General features: G+C 48.4%; 1 protein-coding gene across 10 annotated transcripts in view; it reads right to left on the bottom strand.

Annotated features, from left to right (window-relative positions):
• The window catches only part of PRRC2B (proline rich coiled-coil 2B), an 88,649-nt gene extending 83,700 nt beyond the window's left edge, over window positions 1–4,949 (bottom strand). For 9 of the 10 annotated variants that reach the window (XM_058524317.1, XM_058524318.1, XM_058524320.1 and 6 more), the window contains exon 1: window positions 4,870–4,949. The gene's annotated coding sequence lies outside the window, so the exon portion shown is untranslated. The remainder of the gene's footprint in view (window positions 1–4,869) is intronic. The other variant, XM_058524328.1, reaches the window with a different exon arrangement.
• Window positions 4,950–25,611: the final 20,662 nt, after the last annotated feature.

The raw sequence follows: 25,611 nt of genomic DNA, 5'->3' as shown, positions 1-25,611 counted from the left end.
CATGCAAGGGGACTCCCAAAAGTTTCATTTATAAGAAGGAAAAATGGGTAACAACAATCTAAATGTCTAATAAGAGGATTAAATTATGACACATCCATATAATAGCAATTATGTGATTATTAGAAAATCATGTTTTCAATCACTTAGGGAAATATACTGTAACATTAAGAAGAACTATAAACTGTGAAGTGTATACAGTAGTTTTCTAATTTTGAATGAACACAATCAAAGAAATACATCAGTCTTTACTGTAGTTATCTCTGAATGGTGAGGTTACAGGTGATTTGTATTTTTATTTTCATCCTTATTCTTTTCAGTACTTTCCAATTTTTTTTCAGTGAAAATGTTACTTTTATCAATGAGGAAAAACTTACTTAATGGGCCTTACACAATGCCTGGCAAACAGTAGATGCTCAAGGAGTACCTGTCGCGTGACAGGGACCTTTAAAAGCAATCAACACTGCTTTTACAACACCACAAAGAGGAAAGGGCTGATGGTTTTCTCAGAAAGGAGGATGCAAGGATACAGAGCAGAGCTACAAAACCAGAGGCAGAGGGGGGAGCGGAAGGAAGTAGTCAGGGAGAGAACTTGAAGGACCACCAGCAACTTATGAACGACTTCATTCTGCCCACAGACACCTCCAGCTGCACGCAGAGCTTTACAAACCAGCGCTGCTGCTGGCACCTTACAGAAGCAACCCAGCTCTCAGCTCAGGCTGCACGGAAAAAATCAACAAGTACAGCTAAGAGCAACACTCCACCAAGACTTCTGGCTCAAGGCACTAAGGCAAGCCTTCCTCCTGGTGCAGAGATGGCCCCCCCACCACCCACAGAGAGAAACAGCCATAGCACCAACAGCGAAGCCCAGGTCTTCCAGCTCCCAGGTGAGGGGGCCCAGTCCAAGGGGCACCTTTTAAACCTAAAAGCGTGTCATCAACAATTCTATTTCACTAGAAAGCTCACCATCTCTCATCTCTCCTATTTCCAGCACCACAGGCAATGCCTCTCTCTTTGTCCAAATGACAGACCCAAGGTTCCTCCGGCTATACAAGTCCCAGAAAAATATCTTAAGAAAGAACTGGAGAAGCTGGCCCTGTGGCGTAGTGGTTAAGTGCACGCGCTCCGCTGCTGGCGGCCCAGGTTCAGATCCCGGGCACGCACCGACGCACCACTTCTCCGGCCATGCTGTGGCGGTGTCCCACATAACGTAGAGGAAGATGGGCACAGATTTTAGCCCAGGGCCAGTCTTCCTCAGCAAAAATTAAAAAAAAAAAAAGGAGGCTAGGCATGGATGGTAGCTCAGGGCTGATCTTCCTCACCAAAAAAAAAACGAACAAACTTGAGTTACGATTTGAAAAGACAGTCTGGTTAGCCCTGACTAAAATCTGAGATTCAGAGCACATTGCCCAACAGATCTCTGCTGGAAATGTTATTTTTCAAGGGGAATGCATTGCTTTAAAATCTAGTGTAGACAGGCTCTATTTAATACCTGCCTGCCCATAACAAGATACATACATTTGGTAGCAGAGAAGCCTCATGATCAAATTGAGAAATGTATGTACTGGCCCACCTGGCCTATTCTGGTTTGAAATAGAAACCAACACAAAAATGATCAATCTGAAATGGTAGAATAATGAGGCATATAACCAGCATAGAGCCATTAGCAACATGAGTCAGTACGTTGTGCAAGGCAAAAAAAAAAAAAAAAAAAAATCTTGAAAGTACAATAAAATAATCCTTCAGAAAAAAAAAACAGAACTGAAATATAAAAGAGGGTGGGGGGTGGTGAGCGGGCCAACCAAAAGGCATAACAAAAAAATCCCTTGGCCAGGCCCCAGGCAACTTGACCGTGCTGGAACTAGTTCTGACTTGCCATTCCTGAAATTCCACTCTCCCAAGGATTTCTGGCTCTTCCTTCCCCAGGCTCTCTTTCTACTCATTTGGGCTCCAAGGAGACTGGACAGGACCCAGGGTGACATAGGAGATGGGAGCACCCCACAACGGCCTAGGACAAGGTCCCTCCACCGGACAAGCAGCCTCAGGATAACTGAAATTCACAAGTAATCAAAAAGGTTGGTGGCAGGGTGAGGCGATTCATCTCCTTCCCTAAACAACCAGCTAACAAGCAGTCCAGAGCCAGACTGAGCAGGAACGAAATCCGATAGAAAGGATGGGCCAAGAGGAGGGAAGTGGGGAAAACTGAAAGGGTGACATGACCCCACTAAGATGTCTCAGTCCCACAGCCAAGGAGGCCTGGAGGAGGTTCCAAACCTCCAAGGTTTAAACAAAACAGAACAAAGCAAAACAAAACCAAGATGGCTGTGGGAACAGAAAAATGAACGAAAACAAATTTCCCACTAGACTGCAGAACCACTCTACGTCCAAGCAGACAGCTCCAAGGCCGTTTACAAATAAGCTACAGGTTGGGCGCAGAGGTAACCCGGGTCTCAGCCCCCACCTGTGGCCAAGACTGGGTCAGTCTCCCCCACATTAGTCTCAGTCTTTCCTATGGCCTCCAATAAACAGCAGACACCCAAGTTTGGCTGAGCAGCCTAGCTCTTCTAGGCCATTCTAGTGCTTCCAGGCAACTGAGTGGTAGTCGTGATACCACAACATTCGCTGGGGATAGAATTTGGGGTGAGGAGGTCACAGTTCCATCAACCAGGAGAATAGGAGAAAAAAATCAAAAATTAGGAGAAGGGACCAAGAAAACTAGGTAACGAACAAAAACAACTTATATTTTCATCATCCTCTGATGGATGGAAGCACTTTGCTACAAACAGTATATGAGGCTCCCTCCCAAGAGCCCCAACAGATACCCAAGGCAAGGCATAATTATTCCCATTTTACAGATGCAGGAGCTGAGGCTCAGAGACTTGCCTAAGGTAATCCAATGAGGACCAGATTCCAGGCTCCAAGACACATACTTGTCTGAAGAAGCAGAGGCTCCCCAAATGATTATGCCATTCCCCAAAGTAAGCAGTTATCCTCAAAAAGCAGGCCTCCCTGGGCCTCTGTTTGTTGTCCTTAGTATCCTGTACTCCTCCAGCTCTGCCCTAAACTGAGCTGTAGGAACAGCGTCGGAAGGGGCAGGCACCGCGGACGCAAGGACAGAGACCCATTATCACACAACTCAGACCGATTTAGTCCTTGAGGGGCTCCAAATGCTACTCTTTCCCACCCCTGCCTCCCCACAGAGGCCCAGCGCTGAATAAGCCAGCGCCCAGTGATGTTTTGTGCTTTGAATTCCTTCTCTCCATCCATGCCCTAGCCTAGAACCTGTGGCATCCGCAGGATGGCTCAGCTCTATGGGTGGCACCACAAGTGGCTAACTTCCATCCTAGGACTTGTTGGCAGTTACACAAACAGCTGTAAGAGAAACAACCACTGAGCAACAACTGTGTGCCTCTACTAGGTCCTTCACCATCTTCCCTATGAGGTGGACGATGCAATGTCCCTATTTATTCCAGTGAAGGCTCCCAGAACCTCAGAGGTCTCTGAGAGAAGAGGGATTTGCACCCCAAAGCCTGGGCCTCCCGAGTCCCACCTTACACCACAGTGCTGTGCAGAGACATGCAGCTTTTTGCTGCAGCTGGATTTGGAAAAACCATGCTAAGACTTCAAATCGATGGTTACAAACACCAAACTGGATGATAATGTATAAAGCCACATAAAATGCACACAAAACCTTACAGGAAACAAAAAAATCTGAGGCACAGTTTAACAATCCTGTAAGCCAAAGGCTTCCAAAGGTTTCTCCCAGGCAGCCATTTAGCAAATGACACACTCCGGAGAGCCTCCCCAGCCCCGCTTCCCCCACTTCCTTCAAGCTAACCATTCTCTCGAAAAACACCTCCTCTTCTTGCTAGAGGTGGGCTCGGAATTCCCACGATATGTAAAAAGAGGAAAAAAAGAAAATAAAAACACCCCCCAATTTGATACAGACAAATCCGCTCTTCAGAGGCCCACGATTTCAACAGTGCTGTTTCTTACTTAGAAGGGAGAGAGTAGGGAAAAGAGAAAAAACAGGGGAGGAAAAAAAATCCATCTGGCAGGCCCTGAGTAGCGACATCCTGTTTATTATTAAACGTTTTCAGCAATAGAGCACTAAGAATTTTGAAAATAATCCTTTGGTTCGCGCACTCAACCCCGACCGTCTCCGGCAGCTGTGTCCCCCCACCCTCGCCCCCTGCACACAGGCCACCAGCCCCTGACCACCAACTTCGGTGACACTCGGGGGGGACCTGCCCACCCCGCGCCCCGAAACAGCGCTGCGACTGCCATCGCCGGCCCCGCGGCCCAGAGGGTCGCCCGAGCCCGGAATGCCCCTCGGGGTGCTGTTTCTAAAAGTATGCAAGATGGGGCGGCGGGGGGGCGGGCAGGAAACCGGCCCCGCCGCCTCCGGACCGGAGGCGTTCGCGGCCGCCCGAGCTGGGGGCGGAAAGGCGACGCCCGGCCCTCGGGGGGGCCTCCGCACCCCCAGTCCCTTCCCCGGGGGCCCCGGCCGCGCCGCGCCCAGGCCCGGCCTCCGGGGGCGGCGAGGAGCGGCCCCGACCCCGCCGCCGCCCGCCCGAGCCGAGGCCGCGCGGCGCCGCCACAACAATGGCGAGCGGGCCCGGGCCGCCCTCCCGCCCGGCGCCCAGGCCGCCAGGCCCGGCCCCGCAGCCCTCGCCCGGGCCGGCTGGCCAACGGCGGCGGGCGGGGCGCGCCGAGGCCGGCGCTCGCGGACAAAGGTCGGCCGGGCCGGCTCGCCGCTGTCAGTCAGCCGCGCCGAGACAAAGCCGGCCGGGCCGCGCCGCCGCGCCGCCTCCATCTTAGCGCCGCGCCCGCCCCGCGCCCCGGCCCCGCGCCGCCCGCGCCCCGGCCCACCTGGTCTGGTTCCGCGGGCGCGACTGGGCCGGGCGATGGCGGTCGGGCGGCCGTCGGGCGCGGAGGCGGCGGGATGGCGGCGGATTGCGAGGCGGCGGCGCGACTGCTCGCTCGCTCGCTCCCTCCCTCCGGGGCTCGCTCGGCGCTCGCTCGCTGGAGCCTCGGAGCCTGTGTCTCGCCGCTCGCCTCCCCCTCGCGCTCGGCTCCCCGCCCCCCGGCTGCCGCCGCCCCCGCCTCCTCCGGCCTCCTCCTCGTGCCGCCGCCGCCGCCCGCCGCCGCGCCTCTGCCCGCGCAGCGCCCCCTGCCGCGCCTCCCGGGTCGGCCGCGCGCCCGCCCCGCCCCGGGCCCGAGGGGGCTGGGGCCCGGGAGGGGGAGGGGTACGAAAGAGGGGGGCTAGGGCCCGGGAGGGGTACGTGAGGGGGGGGCTGGGGGCCCGGGAGGGGGAGGAGTACTGAGAGGGGGGCTGGGGGCCCCGGAGGGGGAGGGGTACGTGAGGGGGGGCTGGGGGCGCGGGAGGGGGAGGGGTACTGAGGGGGGGGCTGGGGCCCGGGAGGGGGAGGGGTAATGGGGGGCCGGGGGAGGGGTACGAGGGGGGGCTGGGGGCCCGGGAGGGGTAATGAGAGGGGGGCTGGGTGCCCGGGAGGGGGAGGGGTGTGGGAGAGGGAGAGCTATGGGGAGGGAGAGCTATGGGAGGGGAGAGGGGGAGGGGAGAGGCTGGGCACTGGAATGGGAGAGGATACGGGAGGAGGGGGGCTGGGAAGGGGGAGGGACCCCGCTAAGGAGAAAGGGCCCGGAGGAGGAGCCAGGGAAACTAGGGTAGGGAGCCGGGAAACGGGGTCTTGGTAGCGGGAAACTCGGGATTGGGGCTCCGGGAAGGGGGAGAGAAGGGGGAGGGGCCGAGAGGGGGGGGCTTGGAGGAGGAGGAGGCCCAGGGGAGGGGGTGGGGCGAGGCCAAGGAAGAGTAGTGCAGAAGAAGGGGGGCTAGGATAGAGGGGACCGGGGGAGGCAGGGGGCGGAGAACCGGGGTCTGCGCCCCCTCCCCTTCAGAACTGCAGCGCCTCCTGACTTGCTGTGAGCCCGGATTTTGCTACAATATGTATATGATACATGCGCGTAAAGGAAACAGAAATAATAGATTATTAATTCAAAAGCAACGTTGTTACACAATGTAGATACTTTATCCCATTTTTGTAACATGAAAAATCAACCAATTCTCTTAGAGAGAGAGAGAGAGAGAGAGAGAGAGAGAGTGTGTGTGTGTGTATTTGTGTGAATGCAAAACAAAAGCCCTAGGAGAATGCCCTCGGCTCTTGGTTACTTGTGCGGTCTGAGGTCGGGAGAGTTGAGGAAGATTCTTGCTTTTTATTCTAGATATTTTGGCAATTTGGAAAACAAACAATTTGAAAAAGCAGTGTAGGTGGAGCCTGGAATCCAAGTCACCTGGCGCCCCTCTCTGACGCTGGTCCTTGTCCACAGATGCAGTAAACGCCAGCCGCAGGCCATGCGCTGTGTGAAATGGCTTGGAGTGGTTTGTCTCATTTAATCCCAACCCTGGGGCAGATATTATTGTTCCAATTCACAGTGAGAAAATGGACACTCTGAGAGGTTAAGTAATTTGCCCAAGGCCACACAGCTAGACCTGGGAGAAAAGTTAGCCCACTTCAGCCTCACTAAGGATAGGGTCAGGTTTAGCACTGAGCACAGTGCCTGGCACACAGTAGGCGCTCAATAAATATTGGTTGGTTTGTTGAATGGAGGAATGAGTGGCCGTTGACCTTATTGGCTGTGAGGTAAGGGACTCGGGGACACACCAAGAATCAGGAGGTTACCTGTTTTTATTATCTGGCGTGAGGACGCAAGAAGATGAAATGCTTGGAGGGCCTTGAGTGCTCTGGGAAGACGGAGGAGGAAATATTAAAGACACAGGGAGGAGAAAGTCGAGTCAACAAGGGCTCTGCTCCTCCTGCAGATCTGGAAGGGGACCGACGCCCTCTGGGGACAGCGAGGGCTGCTAAGTCCCTGGGAGTCAAATGGCAGCAGATGCTTCACTTATACCAAAACACCCAAGGGTTTTTGTCCTGGGTTCAGGGAATCCTTTTCTTTGTGCACTTCTCCTCTGAGTGACAACAACAAGTACTGTTTACGGAGCACCTTTTCTGGGCTGGGCACGCTGCTAAGTCCTTTACGAGAGATAACTTAGTTAATACTTGGGAGATGGTTCTTATTGTTCCCACTTTATAAATAAGGAGATTGAGGTCAGAAGTTAGGTGACCTTAAATAAGGTCACAAATGACGTGAGACAAGGATTTGAACCCAGCAGTGCCAGTCTTGGCGGTTTGAGGCTTTCCGAGGAACAGCAAGGCTAAAATGCTGGGAGAGGTATGGGAGCTATTGTCTGTGGGCTGCGGCTCCGCCAGGGCTGGCACCTGGGGTTTCTCCAGGACTGGGAAGGTGCCCCTCCAAGATCTCCCAGAACTCAGGCCCCGGGGAGTACAGAGGAAGGAAGGAGGAGGGAGAGAGCAGAGCATAAGGACTGGACCAAGGCTGGACCTTTGGGTCATTTAGCCCCAAGAGACTCCCTGCCAGGTAGGGGGGACATTCAAGGAGACATTTTTTTTTTTCTCTTTTTCTCCCCAAAGCCCCAGTAGATAGTTGTATGTCATAGTTGCACATCCTTCCAGTTGCTGTATGTGGGACGCCGCCTCAACATGGCCGGACAAGCGGTGCTTCGGTGCGCGCCCAGGATCCGACCCCAGGCCGCCAGTAGCAGAGCGCGCACACTTAACCGCTAAGCCACAGGGCCGGCCCCAAGGAGACATTTCTTATCATCAAAGTTTCTCTAAAGGAGGCAGGAACTGTCCAGAGCCGGAATATTGAAAGAAAGTAAGGAACAGGGCCGGCCGCGTGGCTTAGCGGTTAAGTGCGTGCGCTCCGCTATTGGCGGCCCGGGGTCGGATCCCGGGTGTTCACCGACACACTGCTTCTCCGGCCATGCTGAGGCCGCGTCCCACATACAGCAACTGGAAGGATGTGCAACTATGACATACAACTATCTACTGGGGCTTTGGGGGAAAAAAAAAAGAAAGTAAGGGAAAAAGTGGGCCAAGCAGTACAAGGCTGGGAAGAGTTGGCGTGAACCAATGAGCACGAGTTTATTTAGTTTTTGCTATTTTTTTCCTTTTAAATATTAGGAAACTTGCAATTCTGCTTATGGGTGGAGAAATCTCTTCACACCCCGAAACGGAGCCAGAGGAGGAATTTCACTCATCCCTCATGGATTAATGCAGATTTTATGTATAGATAATTTTATTTTTCCCAAAATGTGATCACTGTTTTTTGTTACACTGAAATTTAATATTTTTGTATAATGCTTTTAAATGTATTTCTTTATCCATGATTTTCTTTTTTAAACCCCATTATGGCTAGATATGGATCTCCTTTGCATTGATTTCACGTGGAATATGGAAAGCCCTGTCTGGTCAGATTCGGGTCCTTTTTTTTTGCGGCGAGGAAGATTGGCCCCGAGCTAACACCTGTGCCCATCTTCCTCTATTTTGTGTGGGGGACAATGCCACAGCATGGCTTGATGAGTGGTGTAGGCCCGCGCCCCAGATTTGAGCCCGTGAACCCTGGGCTAGTGAAGCACAGTGCTCTGAACTTAACTACTGCACCACTGGGCCAGCCCCCGGGCCTTTTTTTTTTTTAACTCTTCTGGAAAGTTGTCTCCTTTTATGCTGTCTCTTCTCTTTGCTTCACTCTGGTTCCTTCTTCTCTAATCCCCAGCGGCATACTCCGATATTCTCTCTATGACAGTCCCAATCTTGCTGGTGGTCATCGTTTCTATACATTTCTGTGTCCCCTGCAACAGTAGGAGCTCATCCAAATAGTGTCACTGAATTATTCATTTGGTAATTCTCCAGCACCTCGCACACAGTCTGTGGCACATAATAGGTGCTTAACGAGAGGTATTGAATGAAAGAAGAAAAGAAATGAGGGGACAGAGAATGTTGAGACTCAGAGAAGGAACTTGACCTCTGTTGGTGCCATGTCACGTCCTGGTCTCAAAGGGAAGCCAGAAAAGGTTGCACTAATCACTCCATTGCCTGGAGAGGCTGAGACTTGGCTGGGCTTCTTTCATCTCTCCATAAATAATAGTTATATTTATTGAGCACTTTCTGGTGAGGAAATTAAAGCACAGACAGGTTTAGTGACTTGTCCGAGTTCACACAGGGAGCTGGTGACAGAGTTGAAAATGGAAGAGCTGGAAGAAAGAATGCACCTTTGAGGGCTTGGTGTGCCAGCACCCACTTTCTGTATGTTGCAGCCTCTTCCCCATGGTTTTGTGAGTTAGGGTCTGTTATTACTCCAGTTTACAGGTCAGTAAACTGAGGCTCCAGGACCTGCACCCACCACCGCCTGGCTGCCAGATGCTGTGTGGTACTCTTGTGGTTAGGAGAGCCTTTCCGGTCATCCAGACCCCAGGAAGCTCTGGGGAATCAGTGTCCCACCGCAGGAAGGAAGTGGAGGACCACCCTACACTGTGGATGTAAACAGGGAGCCAGCCTTTAAAGCACTGGCCCAGACACAGAGCCTGGGGGCAGCCCCAGAGGCCTGTCATGTGGGCCCTGTCTGGCTTTAAGGCCACTCCCCCCAGCCACCCTGAGCCTGAGTGTTGTCCACAGCATGGCCATGCACATCGTCTGCTGGCTCCACGATGCACAGAGGCCCAGCCAGCTCACCTAGGCTCTTCAGTGGGGCCCATCCAAGCTAAACCCAGAAGCAGGCCCTGGGTCTGCGCCCTTTTCCCAGACTTGCCCCCAGCATGGAGCCATGGTTGAGAGTGCCTGATGTGGAGTCAGATAGACCTGAGTTGAATTCTGTCTCTATCCCCATTTACTGTGTGTCTTTAGACAAGTGACTATAGTTCTCTGAGCTTTTGACAATCGGGGAAGAGGTTTGTTGTGGAATTGAATGAGATGATGTACCTTGGCTGTCGGCACAAGCTGGCATTGGGCAGGCAGTCAGCACATGTTGGTTATTACGTTATTCCTTTTTATCCTCAGACACATGAGAGCCTCCCTCATCGGTCATCAATTGCTGTGTAACAAACAGTCCCAAAACTTGGTGGCTTGAAACAACAACAATTTGTTATTTTTCACAATTGGTGGGCTTTGGGAAGGTTCTTCTGTTCCACCTGGTGTTGGCTGGGGTCAATCATGCCACCATACTGTCTCTTCCTCCACGAGGTGTCTCCTCCTCCAGGATTCTCTATGCAGCCTCTCTCTCTAGCAAAATAGTCTGGGCTTCCTTATGGCATGGCAGCAGGCTTCCAAAGGATTGAAAGTAGAAGCTGACAGGCCACTTAGGGGTGTCCCTTCTGTTGCATTCTGTTGGTCAGAGTGAGTCACAGGGCTAGCTCAGACTCAAGGGGACAGGAAGTAAGCCTCCCTCTTGATGGAAGGAGCAGCACATGTGTACGGAGAGCGGAAGAGTGGTTGGCAGGTTATTCGTAGATAATCTTCCGTGTTTTGGGGACCCTTTGCTTTCTCACACCCCATGCCTGATCCAAAACCTCCACTTGTCCTGTAATGTAATGAAGACATTCCATCCGACAGCAGAAAATGATGGCCAGGCCAGCCAGAGTGCTGAGAAATGGCAAGATGAGAAAGAAACGATCCCTATGCTCAAGGAAATCCCAAGGTAAAGAGCATTAAAAACAAAATAAAACAGCAACAATAAAGCTCTTACCATCTGCCAGGCATGGGCCTGAGCTGCGTCTGAATGGTTGGGGCCTGGTTCTGGCCTGGTCTAGTGCTTCCTCCTGCCCCAGAACTTCAGGGGAGGATGGTGGGCAATATGCCCACAGCTAACTTGCAATACGATCCAGGAATGTGAGGCCTACAACTTGTGTCGTGGTCCTATGTTCCAGGATTCCCAGATGGGCCTGCTCTCATATTCTCTGCACCTGTTCTGCAAAGTGCAATTGCACTAATGAGAGACAGCAGAATCCTGATTTCAGTTCAGAAAATGTGGTCACTTTAACTCAAGGGGAAAAAAGAATGCTAGTCTGGGGAGAAATTGATTCCAGCTGGGGAGACTGAGGGAGACTTCTTGGTACAGGCGCTTTTGACGCCAGGCTTTGAAGGAAGAGTGGAGTTTAATCAGAGGAGACTGGGGAAGAACATTCCAGATGGAGGGACCATCTTGAACAAAGACCTGGAGATGGGAGTGTCTGGGCGCTGGGAGGGGACCACGGGCTGGCTGAAGATCACTGGAAATGTGGCCCCATGTGAGAGAATGTGCATTCCAGTAGGAATGCATCCCTAGAGCTAAAAATACAACAGTGGGGTCTGAACAGGCAGCAGGGGGCCCTGCACAGACCTTGGAGCTCATACCAGGGCGGGGAGCATCTGAGTCTCCGCGTTGACAGACAAGTCTCCCCTGAGGGGCTCAACTACAAAGCGGGTCCAGGGCAGGGATCCCTGGCACATTCTCTTCACATCACACCTGATTCTTAGGAATTTGCCCTCCGTTTTCCACCAAGAGGAAAGATACCTTGGGGAGGAGGAGGGAAGGAGGGAAAGAGCTGAGACTGAGGGATAAGAGAAAAATGAGGCTAAGATTTAAAACTTGGCAACTTCGGCTGAAAAAAGCAATGAAAAATTATTGAGGGGTGGGGCTTTGTGAGGAAAGGAAAGGAAAGGAAAGAAAAGAAGCTCTCTAAGGAGGCTTCCAGACAAAGGACAAGGGTAGCAAGTACCAGGAAGGCATTCTCCCCGCTCCCTGTTTGTGCCCATGGCAGAATTGCCGAATCGTGGCCCTCCACCCAAATGAGCTTCTTCAGAATCTTCCTCAACATGGAGACTCAGGAAGCCCGACCAACTGGTGGAGCTGATGTGAGGTGGAGGTGGTAGGATAAAGACAGAATCAAGGAGGGTCTTTGGCAGGAGAGTTTAGGAATCAGGGCTTGCCTCTGTGGTGAGTATGTCAGAAATATAAGTACTGGAGAAAGAATAGATCTCAAAATCTAGCTTTATATCAAGAAAGTGAGAAAACAACCCACAGAATGGGAGAAAATATTTGCACACCATATATTTGATGAGGATCTGATATCCAGAATATACAAAGAACTCTTACAACTCAACAACAAAAAGACAAACAACCCAATGAAAAAGTGGGCAAAGGACTTGAACAGACATTTCTCCAAAGAAGATACACAAATGGCCAACAAGCACATGAAAAGATGTTCAACCAGCTGGCCCCGTGGCTTAGCAGTTAAGTGCTCGCGCTCCGCTGTTGGCGGCCCGGGTTCGGATCCCAGGCGCACACCAACACACTGCTTCTCCGGCCATGCTGAGGCCGCGTCCCACATACAGCAACTAGAAGGATGTGCAGCTATGACTTACAACTATCCACTGGGGCTTTGGGGGAAAAATAAATAAATAAATAAAATCTTTAAAAAAAAAAAAGAAAAGATGCTCAACATCTAGCCATTAGGGAAATACAAATCAAAACCACAATGAGACAGTACTTCATACCCACTCAGATGGCTCTCTGGAAAATAACAAGTGTTGGCAAGGATGCAGAGATATTGGAAAACTCATACATTGCTGGTGGGAATGTAAAATGGTGCAGCTGCTGTGGAAAACAGTATGGAGGCTTCTCAAAAAGTGAAACATAGGGGCCAGCCCAGTGGCATAGTGGTTAAGTTCGCGTACTCTGCTTCTGCGGCCCAGGGTTCACAGGTTTGGATCCCGGGTGTGTACCGACGCACTGCTTATCAAGCCATGCTGTGGTGGTGTCCTATATAAAGTAGAGGAAGATGGGCATGGATGTTAGCCCAGGGCCAGTCTTCCTCAGCAAACAGAGGAGGATTGGCAATAGATGTTAGCTCAAGGCTAATCTGCCTCAAAAAAAAAAAAAGAAAAAGTCATTATCATATGACCCAGCAATTTCATTCCTAGGTATATACGTAAAAGAATTGAAAACAGATATTCAAACAAAAACTTGTACATGGTTGTTTGTAGCAGCATTATTCACAATGGCCAAAAGGTAGAAAGAACCCAAATGTCCATCACTGGTGAGTGAATAAATAAAATGTGGCAGATCCATACTGAAATATTATTCAGCCACTAAAAGGAATGAAGTACTATTACCTGCTATAACGTGGATGACCCTTGAAAACATTATGCTAAGAGAAAGAAGCCAGACACAAAAGGCCATGTGTTTTATGATTCCATTTATATGAAATATCCAGAATAGGCAAATCCATAGAGACAGAAGGCAGATTAGTGTTTGCCAGGAGGTGGGAGGAGGGGGGATGGGAAGTGATGCTTAGTGGGTATGGGATTTCCTTTTGGGATGATGAAACAATTCTGGAGCTAGATAGCGGTGATGGTTGCACAACATTGTAAAGGTACTAAACCTCACTAAATTGCGTCCTTTAGTTAAAATGGTAAATTATGTGTTATGTGTATTTTATCACAGTAAAAATAATCTAACTTGAAATGGGACTTTTGCTGGCATCTTGATCAGTTGTGTTACCATCAATTGTTCACACACTGGCTGGCCCCGTGGCTTAGCAGTTAAGTGCACGTGCTCCACTGCTGGCAGCCCGGGTTCGGATCCCGGGCACGCACCAACGCACCGCTTCTCCGGCCATGCTGAGGCCGTGTCCCACATACAGCAACTAGAGGGATGTGCAACTATGACGTACAACTATCTACTGGGGCTTTGGGGGAAAAAACAGGAGGAGAATTGGCAATAGATGTTAGCTCAGAGCCGGTCTTCCTCAGCAAAAAGAAGAGGATTAGCATGGATGTTAGCTCAGGGCTGATCGTCCTCACACACACACACACAAAAAAACAAATTGTTCACACACATATCATTTAGATTTCCAACCTTCTAGGTGATATTTAAATTTTAAGGAAGATACACAACTTTCTGTCTGTCTGTTACTAAAAGGCTCACTCACCTGAGTCCGAGGGGAGATGGGGTGTGCAAAGCCAGGACCCTTCCACCTATGGCATCTGAGGGGCCTCCTGGGTCAGCATTGGGGTTTCGATACTTAGTGATGAGGCTGGCAGGCTGTGGGGCAGTCCGGTGGATGGCAGATCTACTTTATACCCAAATCTGAATAACCATAGTTTGTCTGTCGGATAAAAATGGTTGTCCCTGAGAAAAGCAGCTAGTTCAGCTGGCAACTCAATCATACAAGTGCTTTTTTTGGAGACAATCACTGTACTTGTCAGACAAGATACTAAAAAGATATGTCCTCAAGGGTTGAGATTTAATAAAATTACTTTTACTGATTCATCAAGAACATTCTAAAGCAGAACTGGCTTTTATTTTTTCTGCAAGAGTGTGGCAATGAAGAATGAAATGGCTACTAGTGCAGTTTGGAGACACTGCTTTGATTCGCTAAGGTGCCAGCTGTTTTACCCATGAACAGAACAAATGTCCACACAGTGAAAAAGGCAAATAATGTCCTAGTATTATTATGAAAATGGTTTGACCCTTGCAGTTCCCTGAGAGGGTCTCAGGGACCTCCAGGTGTCTGCAGACAACAATTTGAATGCTACCTGCCTAAGTTTGTTTCCCTCCCAGAAATTTAAAAGTAGAACAGATAAATCTACCCAGGAGGAGCAGGCTCACTTAGAGTTACTTTTTTTTTTGTGAGGAAGATCAGCCCTGAGCTAATATCCATTGCCAATCCTCTTCTTTTTTGCCGAGGGAGACTGGCCCTGGGCTAACATCCGTGCCCATCCTCCTCTACCTTATATGGGATGCCACCACAGCATGGCTTGACAAGCGGTGCGTCAGTGCATGCCAGGGATCCGAACCTGCGAACCCTCGGGCTGCTGCAGCGGAGCACGTGCACTTAACCGCTGCGCCACTGGGCCAGCCCTATACCACCTCTTCTTTATTCATTCATCCATAGAATGGTATTTGGAATACCAAATATTTGGAATAGAATGGCTTCCATGTCTTGGCTATTGTGAATAATGCTGCAATGAACATAGGGGTACATAAATCTCTTTGGATTGTTGAGTTCAAGTTCTTTGGCTAGATACCCAGTAGTGGGATAGCTGGATCGTATGGTATTTCTATTTTTAATTTTTTGAGAAGTCTCCACACTGTTTTCCATAGTGGCTGCACCAGTTTGCATTCCCACCAGCAGTGTATGAGGGTTCCCTTTTCTCCACGTCCTCTCCAAAATTTGCTATTTTTTGCCTTGGTAATTATAGCCATTCTGACAGGCATAAGGTGATATCTCCTTGTAGTTTTGATTTGCATTTCCCTAATAATTAGTGATGTTAAACATCTTTTCATGTGCCTGTTGGCCATCTGTATATGTTCTTTGGAAAAATGTCTGTTCATATCCTCTGCCCATTTTTTGATTGAGTTGTGTTAAATATTTTATATACATTATCTCATTGGATCTAGCATCCCCATTTTACAGATGAGGAAAGCAAGGCTCAGAGATGATAGGTAACTAGCCCAGACAGCTGGTGATGACCAGATCCGGGAGTCAAACCCAGTTTTGTCTGACTTCAAACCACTGTGCCAAACTGATTCTGTTTGGTGGCAAAATCTTTGGTCAAGGGTTAGAGCAAGAAAAATAGAGGAAAATTTGAGAAAATTTTGCAAATAAATTTGAATAGGCTGCCTACATGAATCTATTGTTTACTTCTCAGCCAACAAACAGAATGAAGACATACCCTGTCCCATTCACCTGGGCCAGTGTGTTAGCGGCTAATTGCAAGGCTGGTCTAAAGAGGGGATATTAAGAATGATGGACAGTGATCACAGTGAGCCCCTTCTCTCAAGGGTTGGGTGTACAGGTCTTCATCATCCCAGTGGAGGACCAGACACAAACAATAGCCAAAGGGAGAACGACACACCAGTGGGACCCAGGTGTGGAATCTAAAATATAGCAAGAATAATGAGACAATTGAGCTTCCCTGGGCTCACTTGTGGGGACACCTGGGTCCCCACAGGTCAGGGTCTACACCTGCAAACGTTCTTCCAGAGCAGCAAGCAACAGCTTTTCCCAGGTGCTCGTGCCCTGCCCTCACCCTGCGGGGCTGAGCTGAATCACTGCTGTGGTTATTCCTATTTTCTTCAGGGGAGGAATTAACCAGTGAAATACCAGCTGCCAGTCTTACTACGCCTTCATTAATGCCTCAGGCCAAGCTCCCTGGCATTCCAGAATATGATCTGGCCCCTACTGACCTCTCCAGCCTCATCTCTCACCTCCTCACTTTCCAGAGGCATGGCTTTCTCTCACCGCCAGACTTGGCACCACCTGTTCCCTTTGTCTGGAATAAACTACCCCCATCCCCACACAATCTCCTTTGCCTGGAAGGATCCTACTCAACCCTCAGGATTCAGCTTGGACATCACCTCCTTTAAGAACTCTTCCCTGTTGGTATCCATGTCCAAACTGCCATAGCACCAGTCTTCTTACCTCCATCATTTGTTCAGCACTAGGACCAGGGATGCCATGGCTTATAAAACAGATACGATGCTCATGGAGCTTATGGGCCAGTGTTTTACATTGAAAATACTGTTTGCTTGTCTTACCTGCCTATTAGGCTGTAAGAGCCTCTGGACTGGGATGCTGTTTGTGTGTTCACTGCTATATCCCTGAGTCTCACACAGTAGCTGGCACAGAGTAGGAGCTCAATAAATATTTGCTAAATCAATGAGTGAGCGAATAAACAAAGGAATCCATAAAAAAGGAGAAGAGAGGAGAAAAATAGGTGAGATAAGAATGCAATGAGGTAGGAAACAACCTTTGCACCCACCTGTGGATACTTAACCCTCTTGTCATTCCACAGGCATTGCTGGAGGACCTGGGCTCTGTGGATGTGGGGCACAAGGCTGGGGTGAGGGCGCATAAAAGAAACGGCTCAAAGAGGGGTTTCCAATTCTGTTGAGGAGCAGTGTGCACACATTTAAAATGCTATCACAAAACAACACACCCTCAAAATGTACAATTAATCTTGTGCCAACTGAGGCTAGAAGTGTCGAGGGATCAAAAAAAATAATAGTACAATGATAATAGAAATGGCTGTCTATTAGGTTGGCTAATGGCTGTGACAAACAACTCCAGCATTTTAGTGGTGCATCACAATAAAAGTTTATTTTTTATTTCTTCCAAGTGTGTTTTCCTGATTGAGCTGCTCTGTTCCAATTGGTGCTGCAGGGATTCTGGAACCTTCCATCCTCTGGTTCCACTATCACTTCCAGCAGTGCAGGCAAGGAAACAGAGAGGAAGGCAGGCCTGGAAGTGTGCACATCACTTCTGCCCGCATTCCATTGGCCAGAACTCAGTCTTGTGGGGCCCACTCCCCCAACTGCATGGGAGGCTGGGAATTGCAGTCTAGTGGTGCGCCCTGGAGGAAAAGGAAGTGGGGATTGCTGACCACATATTAGTCTCTGTCACAGCTCTTATTTACTGAGAATCTACTAAAAGTCAGGCACCGTGCTGAATAAACTACATGTATGTTGTCAATTATCCTTACATCAACTCTCATTTACAGAGGAGGAAACCAAGGCTAAGACAATTTATATAAATTTTATGAGTCGAAAGGCTCATGCTTGGAGAGTCAATGTGGAGCCGGATCTTCCTCACTCCAAAGCCTGTAATTGAAAAGAAGACAGATTAACACTAGCGAGTCCCTACCTGCTCTGAGACCACACCCACTCACTCAACATCATCATCATTTATTTAGAGCTTATTATGAGTTGGTTAGGCATTGTCCTAAGCACTTTCATATTAACACACTTGATCCTCACAAAAACCCTATGAGATACTGTTAATACCCTTATGTTAAAGATGAGGAAATTGCACAGAGAGATTAAGTGACTTGCCTGAGATCATTCCAGGCAGTCTGTCTCCAGAGTCTGCAGACACCTTCGCCCCCCTCCCGCCTCTCTACAGACAACAAAAGGAAATGTTGTAGGGCAGAGCCTCCGAAGTGAGGCGCTAGTACCCTGAGGAAGATTCAACCTGGTCCACTGGGGTGCGAGAGGGAAATAGGATCCTTCTATTTATGTTTATCTTTATTATTTAAAAGAAAATCAGAGCGATATCAAACTTTACTAATATGTGTTATACAGATTGACCCTGGCGCCCCCACTCAGCTGAGGATCAATCTGTATAAACCTGTATAACAGACATTAGTAAAATTTAATATCATGGATTTTTTTCAGAATAAACATAAAAAGGTGTCACCTGCCGTGCTTGGATAAGTGTAGTATGTACTTTTAATTAAGCTAGCTCTCACAGTGTGGACAAACGGTTTTAACAGATTCATGCAAAGAATGAAGGACGATCGGACAGCCACAGCAGCTACCGCCTCCGCCCTGAATGCCCCAGGCTCCTTCACGCATGCCCAGGACCTCTACGTCGCGGAGTGGGAGGCGGGGCCTCATGGCCACACCCCTTCTCGTTTCCCCGCCTTGCTGGTTTATTCCGGAGGCATCATTGGCTGCTTCCCTTGCGATTGGGCGAGCCGCGGATTGTCGGAGGAATGCGATTGGACGGAGTCACCGCCTCTTGCCTGGCGGCCAGCCTCGATTGGTCGAGGTGCTGCAGGGGGTTGGCCCAACCGTCTTGTCAACCGGGCTGCGACACGAGGAGTGGGCGTGCGTCCATGCCGGCTGCTCGCTTCCGGGCGCCCGCAGGTGGGCGGCGCGGGGAGAGCTCCGGGCCCCAGGGGCTTAGGGGCTGAGGGCCGGTCAGGTGGTGCGGCCCGAGGGGGGAGAGCCCGGGAGAGCCCGGGGCCGCAGGCGAGGCGGCATGGCGGCAGCTGCCCCAGGAAGAACCGGCGAAAAACGAGCTGCAACCCTGGTGGAGGAGATTGCGATGAAGCAAGACGTCGTGGTCTGACGCAAGACCCCCAGCAAGGCCCTTAGCTTGCTGCCGAGCCTGGGAAGCCGTTACTGGTTCAGAACCCAGGGCTGGAGGCTTCTGCTCAAGCAGAAGGGACGGGACGCGTCAGGAGCAGTGACAGGAAATTGAGTCTGATCCAGCAGTGGAGCTTCTGCCCCAGAGGAATGACCCGCGTGCCGAGGTTTATGAGCAAGGGAACTGGAAGAAACAAATCAAAGAGCTAATGGCTGACAGCCAGGCCTCTCAGCCTACAAACTCATCTCCAGAGCCAAGTCGGGGAATTGAAGACATTTGGCCAAGAGAGAAGGATCCAGGAGAAGTGTGACCAGCAGAAATCTGTGCACAGCTTCTCCTGTCTTAAGCTCTGCGACATGGGGGCAAATACACTCTGTCGCGGACATAATTCTCTTGTCGAGAAAGAAAGAACATCTGTGGGAATGAGCTCTGCCAAGATCGTCGTGAAGTTGTTGAAGAAGTAGAAGACTTGCAAGAAATCCATCACTACAAGAAGCCAGAGGGTTTTCTGGATCAAGATTATCTGTGAGATGCCTGAGGCCCGGGAGAGATCCGATTCACTTTCTGAGAGAGGGTTTTCCGCTGGCTTACTGAAGTTCTCAGTGACTCACAGTGAACTTGCCTGTGTGATAGAGGGAGTGGCAAGGATGTCAATGGCAACAGCCTGAAAATTGGGCAAAATTTCCACGTTATCAGAGAAAAAGGCACAGAAAATGATAATGGTAGATCCTACTTGTGGTGCCACTTGCTTATATTTAATAAACTGAAGCTAACTTTCCTGTCTAGTGAAAATCCCAGCAACGAGTGCACCCTGGCCTTGGTGAACAAGGGTAACATACCATCAAAAGGACATAATGATACTAAGAGGTGAAGTCCACTAAGCCAGTCACTCCATGATAGTTTCTCAAGGGACTCATGGAAACAGTGAGGCTGACTCATATAAAGGGGCGCCATATAAGATAGAAATAAGACAACTTGAACAGCATTCTGCCTTAGAGTTGTTTCGAAAATATTCCCAAGTCAAGTCATTAAGAGCTTTCCAGATCATTAAAATTATCTAGGGGAGATAAAAACACATGAGATTATTCTACCAGTATAGGACTACTTGAATTTTTACTTTTGTCAAGTAACCAAAGCTGATAAATACAAAGTTTATTCTGTTCTTCAGAACCAGCAGGGGCATACGTGCTGAAACATTAATGATGATAACATACTACACGAATAGCCTACGCTCTCTGCGTCTAGGCACTATGCAAGTGGTTTACATGCATTCGTTCATTAGATCTGTATAACAACCCTATGAAGCAGGTACTGTTGTTATGCCTCCACTTTAGAAACAAGGAAACTGAGGGCTGGAGAAGTCAAGCTCATAAGTGACAGAGCTAGGGTTTGAACCTAGGCAACTGGCCACAGATCCTCTGCTTTCAATCGTTATGCTACACCACCTCCCCAAGATGGCACACGGGGACATGCTCTGGCGGAGGATGGTACATTTATACCAGGGCACGTTTTGTATAATTCCATTAGAAGTTAAAATATCAATATTTGCCTTCTCAAAATGGATTCAATAAGTAGATTGTTGAAAGTAATGAATGAGAAATATTAAATGTAAGGATTTTTAATACCATAAACTCCATCCTGACCAGTTAATTGGTAATAAGTTACAATACAATTTGTGAAGATGATAAGTCTTTTCAAAACAATATCTTAAAAATAATGCTAATCATTCCCCATGTTAGCTTTCCAGATACCCAAAGCAAACCCTTTAAATTTTAAAGTTTTTGTGTTTTTTTTTTTTTGTGAGGAACATCAACCCTGTGCTAACATCTACCAATCCTCCTCTTTTTTTGCTGAGGAAGACTGGCCCTGGGCTAACATCCATGCCCATCTTCCTCTACTTTATATGGGGGGCTGCCACAGCATGGCTTGCCAAGCGGTGTGTCGGTGCATGCCCGGGATCTGAACCGGCGAACCCCAGGCCCCTGCAGCAGAACGCACACGCTTAACCACTTGCGCCACTGGGCTGGCCCCGTTTTTGTGTGTTTTAAATAACAATCTGTTTTTTTTAAAAAACTATCTTTAAATAGAGGATCTGGGACATGGTTAACCTTTTCTTGATAGCTTAGCCCTATTATTAATATTTATTATCATCGTGTGCTTTAGTAGAATCCTGTCTTATTCTTTGGGTTACTATTACCTTAATATCAGGCTGCCAGACCTGTGGCCATGGTCTGTCTCAAATAATACCTTTCTCCAACCCTGCTCTCCCCACCCCCACCCCCAACATGTGACTGATGAAATACTTTGGGCTCAGAAACCAAATAAGTTTATTATGAATTGTATTTTTGAAAGATACTATAATTTAGGGGCCGGCCCCGTGGCTTAGGGTTAAGTGCGCGCGCTCCGCTACTGGCGGCCCGGGTTCGGATCCTGGGCACACACCAACGCACCGCTTCTCTGGCCATGCTGAGACCGCGTCCCACATACAGCAACTAGAAGGATGTGCAGCTATGACATACAACTATCTACTGGGGCTTTGAGGAAAAAAAGGAGGAGGATTGGCAATAGATGTTGGCTTAGGGCCGGTCTTCCTCAACGAAAAGAGAAGGTTTAGCATGGATGTTAGCTCAGGGCTGATCTTCCTCGCAAAAAAAACCCCAAAAAAACAAAAATGTATAGGAAAAAAAAAAGCTAAATTCCTCTAGCCTTTAGGGATTGGCAAAAAAGGGCCAGAAAGTAAATATTTTAGACTTTGAACGTCATATGGTCTCTGTTGCAACTACTTAACTCTGCTATAATAGTGTGAAAAGAGAAACAGATAATAAATAATAAACAAATGAGTGTTCCCATGTTCCAAAAAATCTTTATGAAAACAGGCAGTGGGCCAAATTGGGACCAAAGGTTGTTGTTTGCCCACTCCTGCTCTAGCATTTGATAATCTGAAATCTTCTTGAGATCAGAGGTTTGCAAGTTACCTCACATAGGATATAATAAACGCCTTCAGATGGGTGAAGAACTGACTCTTGGGCAAATCACATTAATACACTGCCATGAGGAAGAGAGAACTCTGTCCCAGGTCAGACAACAAGAAGACCCCATCTCACCCGGGCTTTGTGAAAGGTCATTTCTGAAATCCACGCATGAATTGAAAAACGTTAGTAGAAAGTAAAGTTGAAGGTCAGCATATCAGTCCCTGGTGTTGTCAAAGAAGATGCCAAAGCACTGAGGTTGATTCTTTTTTTTTAGGAAGATCAGCCCTGACCTAACATCCATGCTAATCCTCCTCTTTTTGCTGAGGAAGACCGGCTCTGAGCTAACATCTATTGCCAATCCTCCTCCTTTTTTTCCCCAAAGCCCCAGTAGATAGTTGTATGTCATAGTTGCACATCCTTCTAGTGGCTGTATGTGGGACTCGGCCTCAGCATGGCCGGAGAAGCGGTGCGACGGTGCGCGCCCAGGATCCGACCCCGGGCCACCAGTAGCGGAGCGCGCGCACTTAACCGCTAAGCCACGGGGCTGGCCCTGAGGTTAATTCTTAACAGTTTCATTTTCTATGCAGAGGAATTCTTCCTTTTGTTAAAAAAAAAGTAAAACATAAAAAACAAATGCAGCATTTGCATGCAATATAGCTAAGTGGCAAAATTCCACTGGGTATCAGTATGTTTATTTTGTTAGTTTATTTTTTTCCTAGGGTTTTTTTTTTTTTTTTTGGTGAGGAAGATGCACCCTGAGCTAACATCTGTGCCAGTCTTCTTTTATTTTGTACATGGGACGCCACCACAGCATGGTTTGACACGTGGTGTAGGTCTGTGCCCAGGATCTGAACCCGAGAAGCCAGGCTGCCAAAGTGGAGTGTGCCAGACTTAACCACTACACCATGGGGCAGGCCCCTATTTTGTTAGTTTATACATAATGGTGTATAAACTATGTTTTGGGGTGCTATTGTACACAGCACTTTTTAAACTGTCAGTGTCCAGTTGCTCAGTGCTAGTGTAGTAGTGAGCCTCTCTGAAGGCCCTCAGTAACTCTCTCCTCCTGCTGTTCATTCCCTTTGCAGTCCCCTTACACACTGAATAGGACTGACCTATGCAGCCGGTAGGCTATTAGAGAGATGACAGATTGTGACTTCTGAGGTTAGATCATAAAACACAAAACATTTCAGCTTCTGCCTTGCTCTACTTAGTTGTGAGGACACTCAAGCAGCCTTATGGAGAGGTCCATATGGCAGAGAACTGAGGCCTCCTGCCAACAGCCGGCACCAACTTGCCAGCTACATGGGTGAGCCATCTCGGAAGCAGATCCTCCAGCCCCCGTCAAGCCGTCAGATGACTGCAGCCTCTTGAGAGGACCTGAGCCCCACTTCAGCCACTTTGCAATTCCTGACCCATAGAAACTGTGTGACATAATAAAAGTTTGTTATTTTAGGAAGCTAAATTTTGGGGTAACTTGTGATGCAGCAATAGATAACTAATACAGCTAGTATACAGAAACACAATGGACTTTTATATATTGACCTTGTATTTTGAGACCTTGCTAAGCTCCCTTATCAGTTCTAGTAACTTCCTTGTAGATTCTTTGGGATTTTCTATGCAGGCAATCATGTGGTCTCCTGAGAGAGACAGTTTTATTTCTTCCTTTACAATCTGCAGGACTGTTATTTATTTATTACATTATTGCATTGGTAAGAGCAGATATCTTTGCCTTGTTTTTGATCTTGGGGGAAAACGTTCAATGTTTCAACATCAAGTATGATGTTGTCTGAAGGATATTTGCAGATGCTCTTTATTCAGGGTGAGAAAGTTCCCTTCTATTCCTAGTTTATTGGGAATTGTGTTTGTTTTTTTAAATTATGAATGGATGTTGAATTTTGTCAAATGAGAAAGCAAGCCACAGACTGGGAGATAATATTTGCAATATATCCAACAAAGAACTTGTATCTAAAATATATAAAGAGGGCCGGTCTGGTGGCGTAGTGGTTAAGTTTGCATGCTCCGCTTCGGTGGTCTGGGGTTCGTGGGTTCGGATCCCGGGCGTGCACCAACTCACCGCTTGGCAAGCCATGCTGTGGCGGCATCCCATATAAAGTAGAGGAAGATGGGCATGGATGTTAGCCCAGGGCTAACCTCAGCAAAAAGAGGAAGATTGGTGACAGATGTTAGCTCAGGGCTGATCTTCCTCACAAAAAAATAAATAACTAAAATAAAATATATAAAGAACACTTACAATTTGATAATAAGATAATTCAATTTTTTAAATGGGCAACAGATTTGGATAGACACTTCATCAAAGAAGATATATGGATGGCAAATAAGCCCATGAAAAGATGCTCAACATCATTAGTCACTAGGGAAATGCAAATTAAGCCCCAGTGAGTTACTACTTCTGTCTTGACATGAGTGCAGCCATGTTTGGCCGCTCCATTGACCTACAGCCACCAGCACAAAAAGAAATACAAAGCTGCTTTCTGCGTGGTGGGAACTGGCCCTTCTCTCGCGGAGGGAGTTGCAAGTTGTAACATTTCAAGGCTCTTGGAGCGTCGTAGCACGGGATGGACTGGCCATCTGTGCCGGGCTGGGACGATAACCAAAGAGAACAATGCACGTACACAACTACTGGGCTGGGACGTTAGCCAGGGGGCTCAGTGCACGTACGCCACTGATAACCATTTTGTGCATGGGAACACTAAATGCTTGCTCTGCAAACTCTGTAATTGCTTACTCTGAAAATTACTGATGGTATAAAAACTGCTGGAAACTGAGACCCGGTGAGAGTTCCACCTGTGGAAGGGACGCCTTGCCCAGGACGTGTGATCCTTGCCCAGCCGCGTCGATTGACAGAGCTCTCCCGGCAGTGGGGCGTGGATGTTGTGAGTAACTGATTTGATGTGAAGCAATTGATTTGATATGAAGTAATTGATTTGATGTGTTCTCTTTTTGGTCAACCTGGTGTTTCTCTTTCTGGTTGATTTGTGTCATTTCTCTTCAGCCGATGTGGGTGTTTTCCCTTTCCAGTCGGGCTGATGTTTTTTCCCTCTTAATATTTGACCTATTTGGATCTGTTTGCAGACTGTCACCTTTACTATCCTCTATATAATAAAATATACCTTCGGTCCATTTGTTTGGAGTGGAAAGTGTCTTTTACGTCTCCGATCGAATCCCCGAACCTCTCATAACACCTCACACTCACTAAAATGGCTAAGATTATAAAACAAAACCAAACAAGCTGACCACTCCAAGGCTGTAGAGCACCTGGAACTCTCATTCACAGCTGGTGGGATTGTGAAGTGGCACAACCACTTTGGAAGGAGGTGAGCAGTTTCTTAAAATGTTAAACGTACACTTACCTATGGCCCAACTATGGTACTCCTAGATAAACGCAAGCGTATGTCCACACAAATACTTGTACACAGGTGTTCACAGCAGCTGTGACAGACAGAACAATGGCGCCCTAAAGATGTCCATGACCTAATCTTCAGAATCTGTGCATATCCTACCTGACGAGACAAAAGAGACTTTGCAGATGTGATTAAATTAAGGATCTTGAGATCAGGGCATTATCCTGGATTATCCGGGTGGGCCCAAGGTCATCACAAAGGTCCTTGGAAGAGGGCAATGGGAGGGCCTGGGTCAGAGAGGTGTGACAATAGAAGCAGAGGTTGGAGAGATGCTCTTTGAAGATGGAGCAAGGGACCACAAGACAAGGAACTTCAGACACACTCGACATTTCTGAATCGCAAAGTGAGGACGCTGGATGAAAGAAGGCAGACAAAGAGCACATACTGTATGATTCAACTGATACAAAATTCTAGGAAATGCAACCTGATC

The sequence above is a fragment of the Diceros bicornis genome, chromosome 28 (assembly GCF_020826845.1).
Source record: "Diceros bicornis minor isolate mBicDic1 chromosome 28, mDicBic1.mat.cur, whole genome shotgun sequence".
NCBI classification, from domain to species: Eukaryota; Metazoa; Chordata; class Mammalia; order Perissodactyla; family Rhinocerotidae; genus Diceros; species Diceros bicornis.
The sequence above is the reverse complement of the archived record's forward strand: the minus strand, read 5'-3'. Positions and strand labels throughout refer to the sequence as shown.